This window comes from Schistocerca americana, chromosome X (genome assembly GCF_021461395.2).
Source record: "Schistocerca americana isolate TAMUIC-IGC-003095 chromosome X, iqSchAmer2.1, whole genome shotgun sequence".
Taxonomy (NCBI): Eukaryota; Metazoa; Arthropoda; class Insecta; order Orthoptera; family Acrididae; genus Schistocerca; species Schistocerca americana.
Genome location: NC_060130.1, coordinates 753,797,354 through 753,803,060, shown reverse-complemented (window position 1 = coordinate 753,803,060; position 5,707 = coordinate 753,797,354). Strand labels below are relative to the sequence as shown.

The 5,707-nt window shown below is 44.8% G+C and overlaps 1 non-coding gene across 1 annotated transcript; it reads left to right on the top strand.

The window, feature by feature from the left end:
- Nucleotides 1-5,378: 5,378 nt before the first annotated feature.
- Trnaa-ugc lies at nt 5,379-5,453 on the top strand. Its single transcript has one exon. It is a non-coding gene; the product is annotated as a tRNA-Ala (tRNA).
- Nucleotides 5,454-5,707: the final 254 nt, after the last annotated feature.

Here is a 5,707-nt window from a genome sequence, read left to right as displayed (position 1 = left end):
TGCAGTGTGCGGCCGAGAATTGTCATAAGGAAAGATGGTTCAGATGGCTCTAAGCACTATGAGACTTAACATCTGAGGTCATCAGTCCCCTAGACTTAGAACAACTTAAACCTAATTAACCTAAGGACATCACACACATCCATGCCTGAGGCAGGATTAGAACCTGCTACCTACCGTAGCAGCAGCGCGGTTCTGGACTGAAGCGCCTAGCCATAAAGAAAGAAATGCATGACAGTTATGTTATGTGGGCTGCATGAAATCAGGCGTAATCACTCGTACTTGGCAGGAGACATTATTTACTTGGCATCTTTACGTGCTCGCTAAGAACTATAAAGAGCGACATGTCGCTATCGACAGGCATACTAGAGATACTGCCCAGCACATCTGTGCAAAGCTTCGTCGGATTTTCACTGCGGTTTTCATTTCGCTACGATCAGATCTTAATAAACGGATAGCCCTCGATTTTGTGAGAAGTAATAGTCCTTTAACACTCCCTTGAAGCACCCCCATGTTACTTTTACGAAAGACTTCTCCCCGTTCAGAATGATGTACTGTGTTCTGTTTGCTAGAAACTTTCAACCTAGTAACATAGTTGGTCTGATATTGCGTACGTTCATATTTTGTTCATTAGGCGACAGTGCGGAACAATATCGAACAGCTCCCGGAAGTCAGAGAACGTGGCATCTACCTCGGCGCCTGTATTTGCTACTTTTTGGGTCCCGTGGACGAACACAGCGAGCTCGGTTTCAAATGATCATTGTTTTCGGAACACATGGCAATTCCTACAGAGGATATTTTCGGTCTTCAGAAATGTCATAATACGCAAGTATAAAACATGTCCCAAAAATCTACAACAGACTGACGTCAGTGATATAGGCCTATTGTTTTGTTCGTTTACAAGGCGATAGTCCATGTTTTATTTCTCACGATAGCGGTTGAATGTTCGAAATATATTGCTCCAGTGTACGCCACTTCGGCGGGAGCCGGCCGATGTGGCCGAGTGGTTCTAGGCGCTTCAGTCTGGAATCGGGCGACCGCTACGGTCACAGGCTCAAATCCTGCTTCGGGCATGGATGTGTGTGATGTCCTTAGGTTAGTTAGGTTTAAGTAGTTCTAAGTTCTAGGGGACTGATGACCTCAGATGTTAAGTCCCATAGTGCTCAGAGCCATTTCAACCATTTTTGAACTTCGGCGGGCAACTTTGCATGTTGACAACCTTTTTTATAAATGCCAGATTCTCCCGTTCACGATTCACGACATAGGGCGCTCTCCTCAAATGTACTGAGAATGCTCTTTTGATTTTACCTCAATTACACAGGTGGTTGCACGTAGTGATTCCCAGTTGTCAGAAGAGTATAGAGAGAAAGGTTTCCAACGTAAAAAGAAATCGGAAACTTTGTGAGTCATGAGGATTATGCAAATATTTATCGAGCAGTTTAGAGAAAGTAAGATCAGAAACTGCACTTTCAACTGTTACTTTGCAATTTTTTTTTTGCAGTTCACGTACTATAGTTAGTATAAGGGCTGATTGAAACGTTTCTGTTTGAGGGCGTTGCTGGAGCATATATGCAAAAATCAGCGACTCAGATGCGTGTATATAACTACCGACATGTAGTCAAGCGATTACTGTGGCATTCGTGTGTTTTCGAAGTGCGTGCGGTAAATCCGGAAACGTAAACAACGGCGACGCTATTACCAAATTTGTCCAAACAGGACCAACGTGCAGGCCGGTGTGGTCGAGCGGTTCTAGGCGCTTCAGTCTGGAACCACGCGACCGCTACGGTCGCAGGTTCGAATCCTGCCTCGGGCATGGATGTGTGTGATGTTCTTAAGTTAGTTAGGTTTAAGTAGTTCTAAGTTCTAGGGGACTGATGACCTCAGATGTTAAGTCCCACAGTGCTCAGAGCCATTTGAACCATTTTTTAGGACCAACGTGTTGTTATTGTTTTCATGACTGCCGAAGGACAAGCACCGGCAGACATCCATCGGAGTTTGAAGGATATGTATGGGGCACCATGCCTGTCAAAAACCACCATTGTGGAATAGTGCGCCAAGTTCTTTGTTGGTAGCGATTCGACACAAGATGCCGTCCTAGTATCACAAATGTCGTAACGCAGGAGCAGAAGTTACTCCAACTCAAGTGGGAGACACTCGAGCACCCGACTTGTAGTCTTGCTCTCTCCCACGCTATTATCACGCCTTCGGTCCATTAAAAAAGGTCTTGATGGGTCTACGATTCCTGTAGGACGAAGATGTGCAGCAGGCAGTTACGGACTTCTTCACGCAGCAGGACACGCTGTTTTACCAAACGGGTACCCTCAACCTGGTGCGTTGGAGGGATGATCACCTCAGTGCTACGGCGATTTATCCTGACTAGCATACCGATTCTGGACTGTACGGTCTTCGAACGGAAACTTTTTGATTGCCCCTTATATATTCTATACCCAGTCTATTAATTCTTATTCGAATTTTGTGACCCATTTGCATGTGTATCTATGGAACGTGCTTACGTAGGGCCTTCAGAAAGTAAGTCAGACCTGTCGTTCCACGCTAAGATCATTATGCAACAGGAGTGGCAGACACAGTTCTGTTGTGGCGCGGGTAACAGGTGCATCACAGTGTGCGATTGAAATGGCGTGAACGTACACCATGACTGAAGAACGCGGGGCAGTGTGATTCTTGTGGGCAAAAGTCTAAATAGCACTCCGAATCACTGCGAAATTCATCTATATCTACATCCACATCTACATGGATACTCTGCAAATCACATTTAAGTGCCTGGCAGAGGGTTCATCGAACCACCTTCACAATTCTCTATTATTCCAATCTCGTACAGCGCGCGGAAAGACTGAACACCTATATCTTTCCGTACGAGCTCTGATTTCCCTTATTTTATCTTGGTGATCGTTCGTCCCTATGTAGCTCGGTGTCAACAAAATATTTTCGCATTCGGAGGAGAAAGTTGGTGATTGGAGTTTCGTGAGAAGATTCCGTCGCAACGAAAAACACCTTTCTTTTAATGATTCCAGCCCAAATCCTGTATCATTTCTGTAACGCTTTCTCCCATATTTCGCGATAATACAAAACGTGCTGCCTTTCTTTGAACTTTTTCGATGTGCTCCGTCAGTCCTATGTAGTAAGGATCCCACACCGCGCAGCAGTATTCTAACAGAGGACGGACAAGCGTAGTGTAGGCAGTCTCCTTAGTAGACCTGTAACATCTTCTAAGTGTCCTGCCAATAAAACGCAGTCTTTGGTTAGCCTTCCCTACATCATTTTCTGTGTGTTCCTTCCAATTTAAGTTGTTTGTAATTATAAAACCTAGGTAGTGAGTTGAATTTACGGCTTTTAGATTACACTGATTTGTCGTGTAACCGAAGTTTAACGAGTTCCTTTTAGCACTCATGTGGATGACCTCACACTTTTCGTTATTTAGCGTCAACTGCCACTTTTCGCACCATTCAGATATCTTTTCTAAATCGTTTTTCGGTTTGTTTTGGTCGTCTGATGACTTTATTAGTCGATAAACGACAGCGTCATCTGCAAACAACCGAAGACGGCTGCTCAGATTGTCTCCAAAATCGTTAATATAGATAAGGGACAGCGAAGGGCCTATAACACTACCTTGGGGAATGCCAGAAATCACTTCTGACTTACTCGAAGACTTTCCGTCAATTACTACGAACTGAGACCTCTCTGACAGGAAATCACAAATCCAGTCACATAACTGAGACGATATTCCATAAGCACTCAATTTCACTACGAGTCGCTTGTGTGGTACAGTGTCAAAAGCCTTCCAGAAATCCAGAAATACGGAATCAATCTGAAATCCCTTGTCAATAGCACTCAACACTTCATGTGAATAAAGAGATAGTTGTGTTTCACAGGAACGATGTTTTCTAAACCCATGTTGACTGTGTGTCAATAGACCGTTTTCTTTGAGGTAATTCATAGTGTTCGAACACAATATGTGGTGTCACCGCCAGACACCACACTTGCTAGGTGGTAGTTTTAAATCGCCCGCGGTCCATTAGTACATGTCGGACCCGCGTGTCGCCACTGTGTGATCGCAGACCGAGCGCCACCACAAGGCAGGCCTCGAGATACGGACTAGCACTCGCCCCAGTTGTACGGACGACTTTGCTAGCGACTACACTGACGAAGCCTAACTCCTTTGCAGAGCAGATAGTTAGAATATCCTTCAGCTAAGTCCATGGCTACGACTTAGCAAGGCGCCATTAGCCTTACATAGCTTGTATCTAAAGAGTCTCACTTGTATCGTCAAGAGCGATGTATACAACAAGGATGGATTAAAGTTAAGTATTCCAGAAGCTACGTACTTTTCTTTATAGCATTCATTACTTCTCCTGTTTCAGACCTCAATCGCCTGCTTGCTTAATGGCCGCCTCCCTTAAAAAATGTGCGTAGTGTTGGCAAACTGCCAACACTACACAATATATGTTCTAAAATCCTGCTGCTTATCGACGTTAACGATATGGGCCTGTAATTTAGTGGATTACCCCTACTACCTTTCTTGAATATTGGTGTGACTCAGACGATATTGTGACAAATCGAATGTCGCTCTTATCAGTAGTTAAATGGTATCAGAAATTTGACTAAGTCCGCAAAGACGTGTGTGACGCTGAGTAGTAAGTTAAGATGTTACGCCACGTTATTTCCATCTCGCCTGCAAGTTGAAAGAGCTTATGGTATGAAAGAGACCAGCGATGAGGACGTGTACACAGCGCTTTCCGAATGACTTCGTGACCAAGGAGCGGACTTCTAGTGTCGAGCTACTGAACGATTGGTAGCACGTTCCAACCGTTGCTTTCACAGATTTGGTGACTGCGTTGTAAAATCTTGTCATGTACCTATGCCACTCTGAAGTGTAGAGCAATATTAAATAAAAGTTGCTTGGGCTGCCGTAATAATGTGTAATTGACTTTTTAAAGTCCTATCGTATCTACTGAAGATGAGTACATCTCCTTTTCTCAGCGTCGTGTGTCATGTGTGTATCTGTTTTGGAGTGCGGATGTGATGAGTGCTCGTAAAGGGCGGTGAATTGTAGTGAATTTGTTTAAACGCGAAGAAATTAAGGAAAGGGAAAAGGCGAGACGCGATGCCAGCGCTTAACTTACTTCCCTTGAATAGCTGCAAAGGAGATATTTGAGAGCAGTAAGCTATATGTTGGCACCTTTTTTAACCTTTACCTTGTATCTCATTGCTATCAACAACACAGACAAGACATTACAACCCACACGTTCTGATGACAGTCACCTTCTAACAGTGAAATGTTGTTGCCATTCTCTGCCTAACAGAATTTTATGTCTCACGGGGGCGTGCAAGGGATAAGTCCCTGCAGTCGCACGATCCTATGTGCCCTCGGTGGCTCAGATGGATAGAGCGTCTGCCATGCAAGCAGGAGATCCCGGGTTCGAGTCCCGGTTGAGACACACATTTTCAACTGTCCCCGTTGATGTATGTCAATGCCTCTCGGCAGCGTAGAGTCTTAATTTAATTATCATTTCATTCTAGAGTGCTGCATGGTCACAGATGGTGTCTGTTCTTTCGGGCATGACCGAGCGAGGTGGCGCAGTGGGTAGCACACTGGACTCGCATTCGGTAGGACGACGGTTCAATCCCGCGTCCGGCCATCCTGATTTAGATTTTCCGTGATTTCCCTAAATCGCTCCAGGCTAATGCCGGG